Source organism: Camelus bactrianus, chromosome 29, assembly GCF_048773025.1.
Source record: "Camelus bactrianus isolate YW-2024 breed Bactrian camel chromosome 29, ASM4877302v1, whole genome shotgun sequence".
NCBI classification, from domain to species: Eukaryota; Metazoa; Chordata; class Mammalia; order Artiodactyla; family Camelidae; genus Camelus; species Camelus bactrianus.
Genome location: NC_133567.1, coordinates 16,542,033 through 16,559,704, shown reverse-complemented (window position 1 = coordinate 16,559,704; position 17,672 = coordinate 16,542,033).

Genomic DNA, 17,672 nt, shown 5'->3' with positions numbered 1-17,672 from the left:
GCATGCAGAAGCTTAAAGTTATTGTGAAGAATTTTTATTCTGCTTTAAGATCGGTAGAAGCCACTCAAGGGTTTTATGCAGGACTGCCATGAGCTGACTTAAATTTGGATAAGATTATTTGCATAATATGGTGCACATGAAATGAAAGGCAAGAAAAGAGGAAGAATGCTAGGTAGGTGACTACTGAAATAATGCAGAGGAAAGAGGATAATGGCTTAGATCAGGGTGGGGGCAAAGGTAGAAGGATTTGATGAATGACAGAATGTAGACTATGAGAGAGAGAAAAGTGCCACAGATGACATACAATGGAAGAAGGAAAATGCAAATAGTCAAACAAGTGGAAACATCCAAGTGCCATTAACTGAGATGGGAAAGAATACAGGCAATCTATAATTTTGTGACAAATACATTCAAGTTTAAAGTTTCCTTTTAAATACTGCTCTGGCTCTATCTCACAATTGTTGACATATACTCTCTTAGAGATCATTTAATTTTAAGTATTTTGTATTTTTTCTGAGATTTCCTTTTTAACAAAACAATTACTTTATAGTACACTATCCTATTTCCAGTCATAGGACTTCCTCAAATTTCTTTTAATTAACAGTTTTCAGTTTTACTGAGTTTGATGAGAACATATTGTGGTGTTGATTTTTTTTTTTTTTTTGAAATGTAATAAGGGTTTTCTTTTTTGCCCTAGTGTATGATAAAATTTTGAGAATACTTGAAAAGAGTATGTGTTCTTGGGATTCTGGGCGTAGAGTTTTATAACTGTGTTATTCAGATGCTTCTTAATTTGTATTTTGTTGCTTTAACTATCTGGAAGGGATATGATAAACTCTTCAGCTAGGATTGCTGACTTATCTATTTGTCCTGCAACTCAGTCAGTTGCATTCAATATATTTAGAGGCACTAACCATTTTATTCATCTGCACTGTTCACTATTTTGAGTTCCTTGAAGATAGAGTGTTAGTGACTATAACATTTGAATAAAGAAAATACAAGGCCTCAATATAAAAGATCCTTAATTCATCTTTGCTGAATTAACAAGTGACTATTAATGCAAAATTAATTTTAGAATATCTTCCCATGAAAGTTATATATGTGAACTGATACATCTATATACTTGCCCTAATATCTTTTAAATGTATAGAATATGCTTGTGCTGGCAGGATGTGGACAGGATGAAGCTAACTAATTTATAGGAATATTTAACCTGTAGACACATTTTTATTATCCAAGAAACTACATTTGATGATTTTATGTAATAATTATTTTCATACCTGCTTAAGCTAGACCTATAAAATAACAAGGCATGTTTGAATAAGCATTATAAAATCTACATCTCCATCTGATTGATTCATGCAATCTTATTACAAATTAAGATTTTTTAAATTCTTGGTGTAAATTACCTCCTATCAGTATAATATTCAGATATAAATTTGATTACATCCGCTCCCAGATACATTTTCCTCATGATCCAAAACAGAGCATGGACTTGATCCTCAAATATTTATTGAGCATCTACTATGTACAGTGATAAATAACAGTCATGATTTCAGCCCTCATGCATCGCACAACCAAAGATAAATAGAAATTAAATGTGTCAATAACTTACAAAAATGTTAATAACATATAAATAAATATGTGAACTAAAATATCAATAAACATAAATGATAATGGCAATTTATGATAATTGCTATAAAAACATATTTGGAAACTAATGTTAAGGAGTGATAAGGGGTGGAACAACTTCAAAGTAGCCTATATGAGATGATAATGATGAGAAAAAAGAGATTAAACTAATTTTTGGTGAATATTCTCACAATTTTTCACTGAAATATTAAAATTTGACCCACTGAATTTTTGCTGTTTCAAAAAATTAATATCGCCAAGTTATAGGCTTAACACCACTGATTACACCAAACCAAAAAAAAAAAAGTGTTTTTTTAATCACAAAGGCCCTGAAGATTTCTATAGCTTTTTAAAATATGTTCCATTGTGAGACCAGGTGACCATTTTGGAAAATACAACAAGAATTCAAATGCATATGCTCTACTTTATGTTCTTAAAGTTTTATTCATTTTATTGGCACAAATCCTAAATAATGGTCCTAGTTTATTTTGAATAAATTATGCATAGGCTCCTATCTTACTGATATTTATCAAATAACTTATTTAATCATAGGTAAGGAGAAAAAAGAAAATGTTACTATATTTATTAAAAATCTAATAAATTAAATTCTTCATCACCTTTTTTTCATGTAAACTTATAGTTAGTTCATGTGCTAATAAAACTCATGAATACATTATTTAGATTGGACAGTTCTTTCCCCTTATCTCAACCCTTTTTTTCTTTGCAATCTATTCCCAACACCAAATGTTAATTTAAGCACAGTAGGACAATGGAGAATTATTTTTGCCTACCTATGGGAAAAAAATAAATAATCTGTGCAAACTTAAAAAAAAATAGAGCTATAGTTATTTGAGTCTGGAGCTGAACTCCTTAGAGAACTTGAAATTAATTACATTTGCTTATGACTCAATTTTGAGCTTCAGAGGCTTATCTAACATGTGCTTCCCTCCAAAAATTTATTTCACTAAAACTTGTACCTCATCCTATTTTAACAAATCCTCTTTCTTGCCTTCTTCCTTTGAGGGCATGTAAAAATGATCTATTAAACTGACATTACCAGCATTAGAGGAAACTGAAGCATAGCAATCAGTCTATCAAGAAGTACTAGTCCTTACTCATTCTTATGGAAGGTACTAAATTTTTTTAAGAATGGTACTGCCAGGATAGATAAGGCAAAATGGGAATGAGACATCTGGGACCAGAAATGATAGATGACAAAAGATAGCAAAAATGCAATCTTCCTTTACTTCTTTTTCGAAATATCTGTTGTGGCTCCCACGTCTTGAAATAGAGTTATGCTTACAAGCAATATTCAATGGTCAATGAACAAAAAAGTTGGATAATTTTCCTGTGAAAATGAATAAAGGAAACCTCATTCAAAATGGACTTGGGTAGCCCAGAAGGGGAGCACTCATGCACAAACTGGTCCTCCCAACTTGCTTTACACACCCCAGTAGGAAGAAGGAAGATTTTCTTCCTGCTCAGCAACAACACAGACAGTGAGAAACCCCTGTAACTCAGCCAATGAGAAGCCACCACAACCCTAAATCATTGCTGTCCTCCAATGCATTTTCATTCAAAACAGCCTTGCTCAGCTTCCTCCTTTCTCCTACAGAAGAAGGCTCCTCTCCTTTGTTCTCCAGGCTTTGCCAAGTTTCACCATAGTTCGCAAATCCCAAATTGCAGTTCCTCTACTTGTCTGGAATGAGCTTGATTTTGCTGGTTAAACTGCTTACATTTTTGTTTTGTTTTGTTTTGTTTTGAAGGTTGACAATCCCCTTGTTATAGCTTCATAATATATATCCACATTATGAAGACTCTGAGAAGTATTACAATCAAGAAATATATTTTTCTTTGTTTAGTTAAGGGATTCCCAAATTTATTGAAGACTAGATTATTTCTCCCTCCAACTCACCCACTAAGCTATGCACCTAACATAGGTCTGCAAGACACCAGACTAGAGAACTCTATGCTCATATTCCTGTGAACTTGGCCCATGTCTCTCGTACTTTACAACATTGGGTGTTGCCTCAGTGCTAGTTCCTAAGCCTGCCCCAGGACTTGGATGAATACTTCCTAAAAGAAAAAGTGACTTATAAAATTCTGACATATAAAAGTCTGACATATAAAAATTTAAGTGACAACTTTATAGATTTTTCTTTTAATTACCCTATTATTACACTAATATTGATTTTCTACTTAAATACTGGTATTTTAAAAATCATATCTTTTATTTTTGATTTTGTTATTGTTTTCAAAAATAACTCAACCAAAGCTTTTCAAGCTCTGATGACAAAGCTCTTTCAGAGAACTGACAGGATAATCACTTCTTGAAAGACAGCATACCTCAAATGAACATTGGCCTGGGAGTTAAGAGATGTGGATTCCAGTCTTGCTTTGCTACTAAAAACCTAAGTGACCTAAGGCAAATCAGTTAGCCTTTTATGACGCTTAATATCCTCACTTGTAAAATGAAAATGCTGACCAACCAGAGTTGTCGCTTTCATCTGTAATATCTTGTGATTCCAAATGTAAAAAAAAAAAAAATCCTAAAGCATATTTCTAAGTAATCAATGGCACTTCCATACCACAAATGTGAATTGTCAAAGTGTGAAATTTCAATATGGCTTAAATTTATAACTAACAAAAATTAGCACATGTTAAAAATGTTATGCACCTTATGCAAAAGTTTTTCAAATGTCACATCAACTCCTAGAATAGTTCTGTGTTTATGACAATTACCGTCCCCATGAATGTCCTAGAGAACCAAGTCAGAACTCAGGCTCCTTTTATACTAAAAAGGGAGGGGATGTGGTTGCTTGTTGCAAACTTTTGGGTGTTGGAATCCTTTGTTCTTGCAACTGCCCATATGGGCCAGATCATGATGTTCCTGTAATTCTCCAACAAGACAAATGCTATTCTCTGTTCTGCAACTTTTTATCTCTGTGTGAATGGAGAAGTGTTATACCCTTAAAGGTCAGAGCCTTGAGAATGGGGGATTCTGTATATTTTAGGCCATAGGCATCATTCTTTTATAAAAGGTGCAGAACCAGCATGACTAAGCACAGGAAACAGAGCACAGGGTTAGAGCGAAAGGAACAGATCTAATATGGAGTCAGATTTGTCCTTCCCTGTTACATTATTCTGAAGCCAATGGCTTTTCTACAATGTGAAGGAGTTTTTTATTAGTGCATGTAATTATTCAGTTGTATCAATTAACACCATGATAATCATTTCTTGCTTTCCTTTCTAATTATTTTTTTAAATGGAAGCAGTTGTGTTTAGCAGGAAATGTGTTAATTTCCCTCTCTCTCTCTCTTTCTTCCAAAGAGCAAACTGTACCAGAGGCTTCTTTTGTTCTCCACAACTGATACAATCTTGATCTACCAATTCCACTGTTACAAATGTATTAAGCACACTGTGAGGCTGGGAGGGCACTACATTTTTTATCTTTGGAATGCTGTCATAGTATTAGTACTTGTCTAATTATAATTATATTGCAAAATAAACCCTTTTTCTTTATAGTATGTATTTTTATGTGGTAGAAAATCCACTCAGTACTGTGTCTTGTTTGATTATCATCCACAAAAATCATCTACAAAATGTAATTGAGAAACCTCTGATTTTTACCAGCTACCAAGAATTCAGTGATACACAGTCAGTGCACATCAGCTGTGAATATCTACCCAGTACACTCAGTTCCTCACATGAGTTCTCTTTGGGTACCAAAAGAGAGCTTTTAAATAGCCACTAATGAGTACTGATGCATCCCTGGAGATTGGCTTCGTGCATACATACAGGACAAAATAACCATTATATAAATACTTCAGTTACTGGAAGCACTCCATTATTATTTAATCCACAATTTCAATACATTAATTACATGGCTCCCCTATGAAGTATGCAAGTGCTTTTATTTCCACAGACAAACCAAAGTAATTAAGCTAATTCTAAGTAAATTAAATGAAGTGAGGTTGCAGGGGGAAGTCAACAATACATTTGCCAAGATTGGAATTAAGGATTTTTGATACACATTTTTAAATTCAAAATGTGGTTTCATAGACTATGAAGAGTCCCATGGATATTATTTAGTCAGAAGACAATCAGGGGGCATCTATTTTATAGGATCATCAACCTAATCTTTACTGAAGATGATTGTTCAGTAGCATCAATATGCTGAATGGACGAACAGGGTACCACTTGTATTTCAGAGAATTTATTTGGGGATTTATCCAAACATGTTTGTGCACATAGGGGTGTAGGATTAAGTAAAAAGGAGTCTTATTTTAATGCAAAGGAATTAAGCCTCCATGAAAGTGAAAGAAAAACTATTTCATAACACATTTTCACAAAAATGTTCCTGAATAGTTTCCTTATGTAAAATTATTTTCTTGATGTCATCATGGTTCTGTTAAAAGAGCAAATGTAAAAGCCATCAGGCTATTGGTGGTGAGCATTTTAGAGCACAGTATTTGTATAACATATATATAAATTTATTTTGTTTACAGTGAGTCTGTTGGGAAAGGAAAGAATACTATGGAGTCTGAAATTTAAGCGCTTTCATAGTATTATTTAGCATCTGTAATTTCACCAAAATATCAAGTTTTATTAAGTTTGTCCAAAAAAGCAAATAGAATGATGAGAAGGAGCTGAAGATATAGACAAACTAAATAGAAAACATAAGCTTAAGTGAAATGTAAACATGAAAACCATGTTTTCATTTAGCGTGGAAAAATGAATCCAATCCAGAGGCCATCATTTGTGAAATATCCCCAATTAAGTAAATCTGAATTTAGAAGCCTAGAAAGAAACAAGTATGATTGAACTTTGCTTTAAGGAAGATTCAGAACATCAGGCTTCAGTCTTTTCAAAACACAGATACATACAAATCTCTGAAAGGAGTATATGTTGGTTACAAATACCAGGAAGAACGATTTTAAAATTATTATCAACCAAAAAAAAGTCTTTCTAATATTTCCAGTCATTTTGTTCTTTCTAATTTATATTTCCACTGCTTCTACCAGTACTTAAGAGAGTTAGAGGTTATTGTCAAGAAATGCGAGCTCAGTTTCTACCCTTAGAAACTCAAATGATTTGTTCAAAAGAGCTAGTGATTTCTGTATGGTACCAGACAACTCTGAAGGGCTCTGCTAAAGATTCTGAACCCATGCTGAGAACAAATGCCACAAATCTCAAAGTCAACACAAGTAGAAGATGCAGAAGTAGTAAAACAAACAAGCTTGATTTTTTCAAACTCATCCAAATAAGATCAAGGGAAGTGACTTCTCAATCAGTTCTCTCAGTCTTGGCAAAGGAGTCACTGGTTCTTTGGACTAAGTAGAAAGAAGAAAACAGGGTGAAAAAAAATCATACTCATTAGGCTGTCAGGATATGTGTGGTGAAAAGATAGTTGCTTGAAAAGAAATAATAGATCGTGAAGACGAACATCTTTCTAAGCACTGCTCAAATTGTCTCTGCTGGTTTCAGGCCACAGGGATGGGCTGTAAAAGCAGACTCTGTTTCTCCAAGGAATGGAATTGCTTTTTAATTATTTCTGGCTCAACAGAAGCACAAATCTTAGAAGCAATTTTTTTTCTTTTGATCAAGTGGCTTAAAAAATGGTGACTAAAATATAATGACCTTCCAAACATATAGGTAAAAATATATGCATATTCCAAATTAAAACAATATAAAGATAAAAGGTTTCCCTTCCTCTCCCCACTTCGTGTTTTACTTTGGATCAAAGTAGCTAAAGAGCAGATGTTTAAAAAAAAAAAAAGCAGATGTATAGCTAAAAATATAAGGATATCCAAGATTTAAATAAAAGACGTGAAGGATAAACTCCCACCACTTCCATCATATAAACTTGTTTTCCCATGTAACTTACATTGCATCAAAATAGCTGAAGAACAGATGATTTAAAAACAAACTACAAAAGCAATAGTTTCTTGAGCTTGTAGGTAAAAGATATCAAGGTAGTCCAGGATAAAATTAGAAAGTGTAAAGATAAACCCCTTTACCCTTCCCCCATCACACTGAATATTTCTTTCCATGTGCTTTCTGTGTTCATATCCATGACACTTTGAATTAATTCTTTCCCCTGAGGGATGGATTACCTTATCTAGTCTGGGCATTTCAGTAGTTGACAATGAACCTGTGAATTAATCTGAATATAGAAACTAATTACAATAAAACCAGCTCAATGTTCTCACTTAAAACGTTTCCTTGCCCTAAATGTTCATCTTTAAAAGACCAAGGCAATTGGCACAAAGGCAATGTTTCCTATTTAAGGAACTTTTTATTCTTCCTCTGCTGACATGCCTTATTTCCAGTGAGAGAATCAGTGAGGTAGCCTTATGCTTGAAGGTTATCAGGGCGCTGTTTGGGTAATTGCACCCACATCATCTAAAAGGTCAAAATGGCTAAAAGTTTTATAAAGAATTTAATGAGAAATGTAGAGAAAATGGTTGACATAATAGGAGGAAAAGTCATTAAATCAGAAGGAGGCAACTGAAATCATCAATCCTTCTGGGTGTCTCTTTACATTTTCCTTCAAACAGAGAAGTACGGTTGATAATGCATTAGGAGTGTGTATAAATGTTTTGAGTAAGTATATATATGTATGTGTGTATGTGTATATACATATCCTCAAAATAGCATACAAATTTACTGCATCTTTAGAATGACTTTGATTTCTCAAAAGGTGCTAAACATTGTTACCAAACTTTTTATAGAGTTAGAAAAATAAATATTCCCTATGCATGTCATGGCTCTTTTATTTCCAAGATCTTGTCACACTTATATAGTCATGGCCTACAGATTATCAAAGCATCAGAAGTAAAAAGTGATTTGATATTTTTCCTACAGAATCCCAGAATATAAAATGTATAGGAAATTTAAAGTAGCCGACTCTAATCCTCTCATTATGTAGATTAAAATAATTGAAAATACAATGGGTGAATGTATTTTGAATGACCCAAAGCTCCTAGGTCTGGGACCTAAATTCTCTGACTCCAAATCCACTCCTCTTGCTATCATGCCGCAGTGTCTCACAGGGTCTGATGTGCACACAAGCAGCGCAGACCACTAGATACAGGTGGCAGTGGACTTGTCTTCATTCCCATGGAAGTTTTGGCCTGAAAATGGGTCCAGGAGGAAGCCCTGCTTCAGATATAAGCCTGGCAAGGAAAAAATAAGTCAGGGAGATGCCTAGAGACTCTTACCCACCCATTCATAAATTACTCCCCTAAACTGAAAGGCAAAATAAAAATCACTGTTTTAATTATTTTAAGCAGTAGCAGTAGATTGTGCACACTAAAGCTCTGGTACCTCGTGTGTATCTGTGTTACTGGTAGATAAAAGCAGTTCAGATTTTTTTCAATTCACAAATACTATCTAGAAAATTTACTAGCTAACATATTGTTCTGCAATCTGCCTTCTGTTCCTACCAGTCAAGGAGAGCTCTCGCCTTCAAGTCTTCTCTTCCTGTGATGCCTTTTAAAGTATAAAGATGTTTGACTTCTGTGTAACATTCAACATTGTTAAATAATAAGAACCTTGAAATTTTGCCTCAAGAATTAATTCCTCTCTTCATATTTTGGAAATGCTTTGAAAGTGACAAATCTCTGGGATGCACTATGGATTTTTTCCCCCAACTTTAAGGTGTGATTATTCACTTAGACCTGAGAGTGAATGAGTTTATCACTTTTCTGAGAACAGGTTTCCAGAGAAAGCCTTGTTTCTGTCCTGAAGGAGGATTCCCATTGTGGAGCATGTGTCCCGACCCTCCTTGCTCCTACTACAGTTTTGACAACTCAGGTCTCTTCTCTCACTCCTTCACCTGCATCTTCCATCAGAGGGAATCAGAGCTCTGCCCTCAGAATAAATCTCTCCCCATTTAATTATCATTCTTGGCACTTTTGTATATTTCCATGGTTTCAACAAGGACCTATGTTGATTCTTTCTAGGCATCCATTATTTTTTGTGATTTTAGATTCCTGAATCTCTGGTTTCAATGCTTGCTTTTGTTTGATCTTCACTTCCAAGTGTCCATTCAGACTTTGGATATCTCGACTTTGAGGATTTTTCAGTCTTTCAAATTCACATGTCAAACAAAATTTGATGTGTTTCCTCTGAGGCTTGCTCACCTCCCTGAATTTCTTATCACGTTAAATTGCTTCATCCTCCATTGGTTGTCTAAACCAGATAACTCAGTCATTCTTGGCTATACCTACTTCCTTAGCCTTTTACATTCAATTGGTCCTTTAGTCCTGCCAATGGACATATCTCTGGAATCTACACACACCTCCAAACCCCACCTCCACATCACCTAACCATATTTTAGACACAGCCCACATACTGTCTCAAGATTAAACAAATAGCTACCCCTAACATTTGAAGTTCTAGTTAGTTACTCCCAACTTTTTAATAGATAACAGTATATATAAAAATAACTTCTAAATATAAAATTCTTAGGGAAAAATATCAATCTCAGAAAGCATATATGCAGGAGAGGCAGCTTCCTTGTCAGAGAAATGGTGCAAATAATAATACAAAATACAAAGACTAATCCTGGACATGTATTTAATAATTTAATAGTCATAATTAACTTTGACAATGCTAGAATCAATTTTTCAACATTACTGGAAGTACTATTTATAAGCTTAAATTGCATAAGTTTGGTCTGCTCTGCTTAATGTTTTCCATTAGCTGAATATTCACTTAGTGACCCATGAATGTTAGTATGGATTGACGTTGTTTATACTACTAATATGGTACATTCATACATACGTTTTGATTACACCAACTTAAATCTTAACTACCTAAAGGAAAATGAAGTGTTGAAAATTAAAGCTGTATTCTTGTTTTAATTTTTCTAGTCTATGAATACCAAACTTTATTTAAGAATTCTTTTCTCCAGAGGAGGGTATAACTCAGTGGTAAAGTTCATGCTTAGCATGCAGGAGGTCCTGGCTTCAATTCCCAGTACCCCCCCCAAAAAAAAAATGAAAGAAAAGAAGGAAGGAAGGAAGAAACCTAATTAACTTCCCCTCCAATAATAAATAAAGTTTAAAAAACCTCTATTGAAAAAAAAGAATTCTTTTCTCATGAAGAACTCTCATTTTTAGATTCATTCTAGAAGGGCAAAGATAAAAGCCAAAATAATATTGTAGATAATTTTTAATGGAAATTTTTGTCCAAGACTTAAGCTTGAAAAAGTTTAAAATCTCTAATAAAGACTGGCATCCATACTTCTCAACATTTCAGTAAATATTAAAGCCTTAAGTTTTATCACCCTCCCCTCAGAGCTCCCACATGATGGCCCTCAAAATTCACATCAGTGGGGGGCTGGTTGAGAGGCTAGGCATGGCCCTGCTGTGTCATTCTTCAGTTTACTCATGGGCACACGGCATAGTAGGAACTAAAGAGTCTTGCAGGTGACCACATTAGACCCAGACAACCAGTTCAAGAAACACGTTTAACAAAAAGTGTTTATACCTGTAGTCAGATACTATACATTTAGAACAATTATCCCATGCCAAAATTTAAATAACTGTGAGTCTTAATCTAATTCATGCCAGCTTCTCGTAATGCTAACCATGAACTTTAAAGTATAAATAGCTTAGTCATTTCAAGATAAAGATTCATTAAAAATGTATTTTAGAACATATGGCTTGAGGCTTAACCACCTTCATCAAAAGTCTCCAAAAATACTTCAAACCCCTGCTTTTCCTCAAAGATCCTCCTCCAATCCCTATTTAGATAGGACAGCATTATATCACTCTCTTCCTTCAAGGAATATAGTTTGGGTTGAACTTTGCTATATTTCATTAATGCACCTTACATCTAGTTTTGACCTTTCACTGTGACTTTCAACTTAGGAAAGAGCTTAAGGCAGCAGCCAGAGTAAGAACTGAAGAGGGGTTATTTTCTAGGTCGCTCTTTGCTGTTTGGAGGTCAATCGGAGGCATTAAGAAAGACAAGGTTAAGTCTAATCATAGTTACATAATGGATGTTGTTAGGGCAGTGGTATTAAGAAAGAATGCGGAGAGACATTTTTTTAAAAATGAGAGTAGAATAAAGATTTAAAGGCTTTCTAACTAAAGCAACTGTCCTCATAGACTGTAAGAATGGCTTAATAAGCAGACTTGACCCTACGTGCCTGAAGTTTCAGATGCCCGAGATTGGCAGTTGGCCTGAAAATGGAAACCTTGTTAACCTAACATGAGTCTAAATTCTAGAGTACGCTGAAGAGGATCAGTCCTTCCCATTTTCCTGTGAAGAAGTAAGAAACAGCCTTTTTGGTGTTTGAACAACTTTTCCCATTAGGGAGCAGTAAATGAAATCCACATATCTGAAATGATTTCACTCAGTGTTTCATTTGTTTATTTATGTGGGTTTTTGTCAACTGTTGTAACACATACATCATCAGGATACTATTTAGCATGAAAAATATTTAATGCCTCTTGCACAGTTAACTAATTATCAACTAAGCAAAATATCAATTAGAAAACAATCTTAAAAGCTACAAGATAAACACTTTTCAGTTAATATTTTTGTTAGTTATTTTGTTGTTTTTTTACATAAATTGTAATGTAAATAATTACATTGCATTATTTATGTAAATGAAGGAAAAAATGTAGCTGATACCACTTTACTCATGCAAAATGGTCAAGAAATTAAAATGGGACAAGTCAGAGAGAGGATGAGCTTTTTTTACTGAAATAACAAACAAAAATTAGAGTTAACTATACTGATTTCAGCTAGATTATTCTAAGCTAAAGAGAGAAATCCTTAACACATTTTTCTGCTATTAGTATTTCAGGATTGATAATTTCCAAGTGCATATAAGCATTTTTAGGGAACTTTTTTCCAAAAACTCTCCAAAACAATTTCACCCTCAAAATGTTTCACTTCCATCCTTTTTTTCTCTTTCATTTTTCCAAATGCAAAACCTCCAGAAAATAAATAATAATGAGATTTAGGTAATGAATATTATTTTTCTAAATTAAATCTAGAAATTAGAATTTGGGTCCAAATATAATGAAAATTTTGATTTTACTATATATTACAATATATGCACACTCAAGCAGCACATTTTCCATTTAGCCTTGCATTTATTAAAAAAAAAAAAAAAACTTTCTCACTTTGTTTCCTTTATTTTCACCAGTTCACTAATTGAGTGGTTTCTCATTGGCACAAGTCAGAGACTCTGATATCTTCCATCAAATCTCGTCTGTGGCTGTTTTGTAAATAAAGCTTTTGTAAGTAAAGTAAGACAGACAGACTAAACCATTTGTGTCTTGCTACTGTCTGCTTTCTTACTACAGTAACAGAGGTGAGTGTTGGGACAGAGACCTTCTGGTCACAAAGCCTAACATGTTTACTTTCAGGACCTTTACAGAAAAAATGATTGGTAACTCCTTGTGTAAATGAATCTTTGCTTTATTTCCTGAAAGTAAAATGATGTCATCTATTTTCATTTCTTCCTTTGTTCACTTATGAAACTGTATATTAAAGCATTTATTTGCCTTTTAAATTATTGATGATGATTTTGTCATTATTGAGTTTTAAGGCAGTATGTATATTCAGTCTGTCATTGTTTTATTGACTTACTAAATTTGTCATATTAATTTCTAGCTATTTTCCCCTTGGTACCATGAGTTTGACTCTATGTACTTACTAGATGTTTTCTTTATAATGGGGTAATTAAAATACATTTTAATGTTTGGATTTATACCTAGAAATTTTCTTGAGTTTTCATTCATTTATTTTTTAGATAATGATTTTATATATTAACGTTTGTCCATCCCCAAAACTAGTTTAGTTTTTTAAATTCATTAATTACAGAGATTAATTTCAGGGAAATAGCTCCTAATTTTTCAGGTTTTCAAGTTTTTGTGAGGACTATATAAGGCAGTGCATTGAATGTACCTGTCAAACCCCTGATAGTGGGTTCTGAATAACGATTAGGCATTGTGTATGATATATATACCACAATAATGGATATTAATTAAATTAAGGCAATATAGTTAGATTAATTTGGATTTAAGTGTCTTTTTCTTTATTAACTGTGACTTTGGGCAAATAACTAGACGTCTCTAAGTCTCAGTTGTTTTCATCTAGAAGTCGGGAAAATACACACCTGCCATGTAAGTTACTGAGAATACTGAATACAATAATGCTATTATAACATTATAAAGTGTTACCAATTATGAATTTGAAAATTTAAAATATTCTTCATTATTCTGACTGCATATACTTTGTTCTACCTAATGTTTTTGTACTTAAACATTTTATCCCATTTTCTTGATTAGTTTTATAGACTCTTACTTAATTTGTTGGAATTTTTAATGTTTTAAAAATTTAATCAACTTTACTATTTTTTATTATTTAATCCCTTGAATTCTTTAAATAACTGCATTTTTCTCCTTGTTCTCATATATGTAACTTTTCATCTTTTTCCTGCTTCCTCAATTTACTTCTAAGCTAATTTAATTTTAGTATTTCTAATATTAAAAATAAAACCATGATTTCCTCACTCAAAAAAAAGTCAAGTTCCTTCCAACCATCTTACATTTTTTATCTACGTATTCTGTAAATGCAAACTGCAATTTCTCTTCGCCCAACATTTATTAACTATTTAAAAGTATCCAGCCTAAATAAGGAAGTCTGTTATTTGTAATTTCAAGTCTTGTCAAAAGTCATATATTAGAGTCTGAGCATTTAAAAACACTTGAAATGTATAAATTTTGGCTTTGTGACCTATAATATGGATTGATCCACGATGTTTTGGTGATGTGTATTTTCTTATATGACACAAGTTTAGAAATAAATCTATTAAGTCAAGACAATAAATCACACTATTTAAATATCCTATTGGAATTTTTTTTCCTCCTTGATATTATAGATCCAATGAAAGTTTGTAAAATTAAGCTATTCAGACTCTTCCAGAAAATATAGCATTTTGTGTATATTTCAGAGTATTTGTTTTGGCCTTGATATCTGCTTAAGTAATGTAAATCAAAAACATGTACTAATTTTTATGCGTATCTATTTTGCTAAAAAATGAAAACATGTATTAAACAAAGACTGCCAATAGAATCAAGATTTTTACAAATCTTTTTGATTCAACTTTTTTATAAATTTTAATTTTCTATTCTTTAATACATGGATATTAGATACCATTATATCATTATGAAATATGATTTTATTTACACAAAAAATCTCCTTATTCTGTTAATATTCTCCCTAATTGAATTCTTTTTTCTCTATATTGTCAAACTAATTTTTATTTTGCTTTTAATTGCCTACCATTTCTTGGGCTCTTTCTTTGAAAATCCTTTATGAAAAAAATTCTGCATATTATGTTAGTTTAGGCATATTTTTGTATATTATATATTATATAATTTTTTTCTTTTTGTCACAATTTGATTTACTTGGTTTGCATGGGGAATTTACTCTGTTCATAATCACTGATTATGTTAATGTGTATTTGGCTCTATAGCTGTTATCTTATTCACGCTTCTGATTTCAGTGCTACCTTATCATTCTAGTTTCCTTTTTTTTTCTTTCTTTTTTCCTTCCTCCCTTCATTCTTCTTCTCCTTTCTTTTTACTTTCTCATTCTTGTCCTTTCATTATTTTTTTTTAATTTTTCTGCTGAATCACTTTATTCTCTAGATTTATAAACTCTTCTTACTGGTTTAGAAGCAATTTTGTATATTAATAAAAATTGCCTTTCCGATCTCTATGGTGCAATTAGATCTATATTACTCTATTACTACCATTAATTAAATAGTATTTTCTTAATGCATTTCCATCCAAAATTCTTTTTAAATTGTTTGATTTTCTTTTCTGACTATGCCAGATCCATCTATCACATGGTACAAGTTAATCTGGCATTTTGAATATAGGCTTTTAGTATTATTTGCTTATATTATATATAATATCACACAGTTGAACAAAACAAAGTTGGCAATATTGTTTTCACCCCAATGTTTCATGCTTGTATACTTCCTTGTAGAATAGCATTGGTTTTGCCTGCTCTGCCCTTAATTTTTCTTCAGTTTCTTCAAAGTTGTCACAAGCTTCTAGTTTTTGATATCAATATCTCCACAAACAATTTACTTTTCACTGATTTCTGTAACTATTTGGTAGATTACAATTTGGTTGTGTGAATTTATTTTTCTATGTTGAAGAAGAATCAGATTTGTTGAAAAGTATGCTTTAACTTTTTCTTATATGAAAAAAAAATTAGAACTAACAATATTGGTAAAGGACCTCTGGAATGACAGAGTAAGAACTTCCAGAAATATGCTTCATCATAAAATGAATGAGATTGCTGCTAAAATTTAAAAAAAAGTTACCTTTACCAGAGTCTGGAAATTAATAAAAGACTTGTATAAGGAACATTTATTCAAAAAACAAACAAACAAAAAAAAAAAACTAGCTACACCAACTCAGATCTTCATCTGTGAGCCATTTCTCTGTATAATTTGTTCAAAAAAGTCAGAGAAAATTGTTTAACATCACAGCTGCCTGAGGCAGTAATACAAGTTAGGGCTAACAAGAGGCTAACCAAACAACTTAACAACAAAAAACTGGGGAATAAAATGTTCATGGTGGACTCTGAAGAAGTTAGAAATATTTCTAAGACTCTAGAAGGCCACATTCATGTTTAAGATTGTGTACATGGCCAGGAAAAACCTGAGAAGGGCATGATCTATCATATATAGATTATCTCAAAGCTCTGTACAAGTAGAGTTGAAAACTGCCTTCTGGAATTTGAAGGCAAGCCCCAGTACACATACAGAATACATCAGCAGTGTTTGAAATGTTTGGGGGGGTAAAAAAACAGGCAAATAAAACCCATGCATGAGAGGTGGAGGAAAGCAGAAAATAAAAACTGTCCCTGAGAAATTGTAAGTATTAGACTTACTAGACAACGACTTTAAACAGACATCATAAATATGTTCAAAGAAATAAAGGAAACTATGTCTAAAGAATTAAAGGAAAATATAATTATGTCCTACCAAATACTAACAATACAGAAAAAAAGAAAAACAAATAGAAATTCTGGATTTTAAAATACATTAGTTAAAATGAAAACTTCTCTTTAGGGGCTCAAAAGCAGAGCAGGCTAATGAAAAAAAATCAGCAAAGTCAAAAAAAGGTCAGTGAAACTACCCAGTCTGTGGAAGAAACAAACAAAATAAATAGAGGCCCCAGAGACCAGTGGGTCACCATCAAGTGTGCCAACATATACATGATGGGCATCCAAAAAGAGGAGAGAGAGAGAAAATCTAAAGAAATAATGGTCAAAAACTTACCAAATTTCATAAAAAAATAATTCACATATCCAAGAATATCAAAAATATCAAATAAGTTAAACTCCAAGAGATTCACATTAAAATGTTAACTCAATTATGTTTTTAAAAGACCATAAAATTGATTATAGGCCAAATTGTAAAAGCAAAAATTATAATTCTTTGAAGAAAATTTAGGAGTGAATCTTTGTATTCTTAAGTTAGACAACAGTTTCTCAGATGTGATACCAAATTCACAAGCTGCAAAAGAAAAATAGTAGATAAATTGGATTTCATTAGAAATCCACAAGAGTTCTGTGAAAGAGATCAAGAACATAGAGGGTTTTAAGAATGAAGGCATCCTCAACATTATCAAATGTGATTCATTAGTTGAGGACTGGAATTGGTGAATGTAGGTAATGCGTAGGTAGGTGTTCATTAAATTAGTCTTGTAACTCATAGATGTGACTAATAGGTTTGACTTTTTTTTTCAAAATAAAAATGTTGGAAAAATTTAGAGTTATAGAGCAAATAAAGACTTAAATATTAAAGAAGTACAATTGAAGGATTAATTTAATGAATCAAGCTATGGCTTGTTAAAGCTTACGAGCCAAAGACCAACAGGAGCAGAAATGTAGTTTAAAGGTAATTTATTTAGCTCATAGCAAGGCAGAAAGTAGTCTGAAGGCATGGAGGTACATACCAGCAAGGGAATGTGAATGAGGCTTCCAAA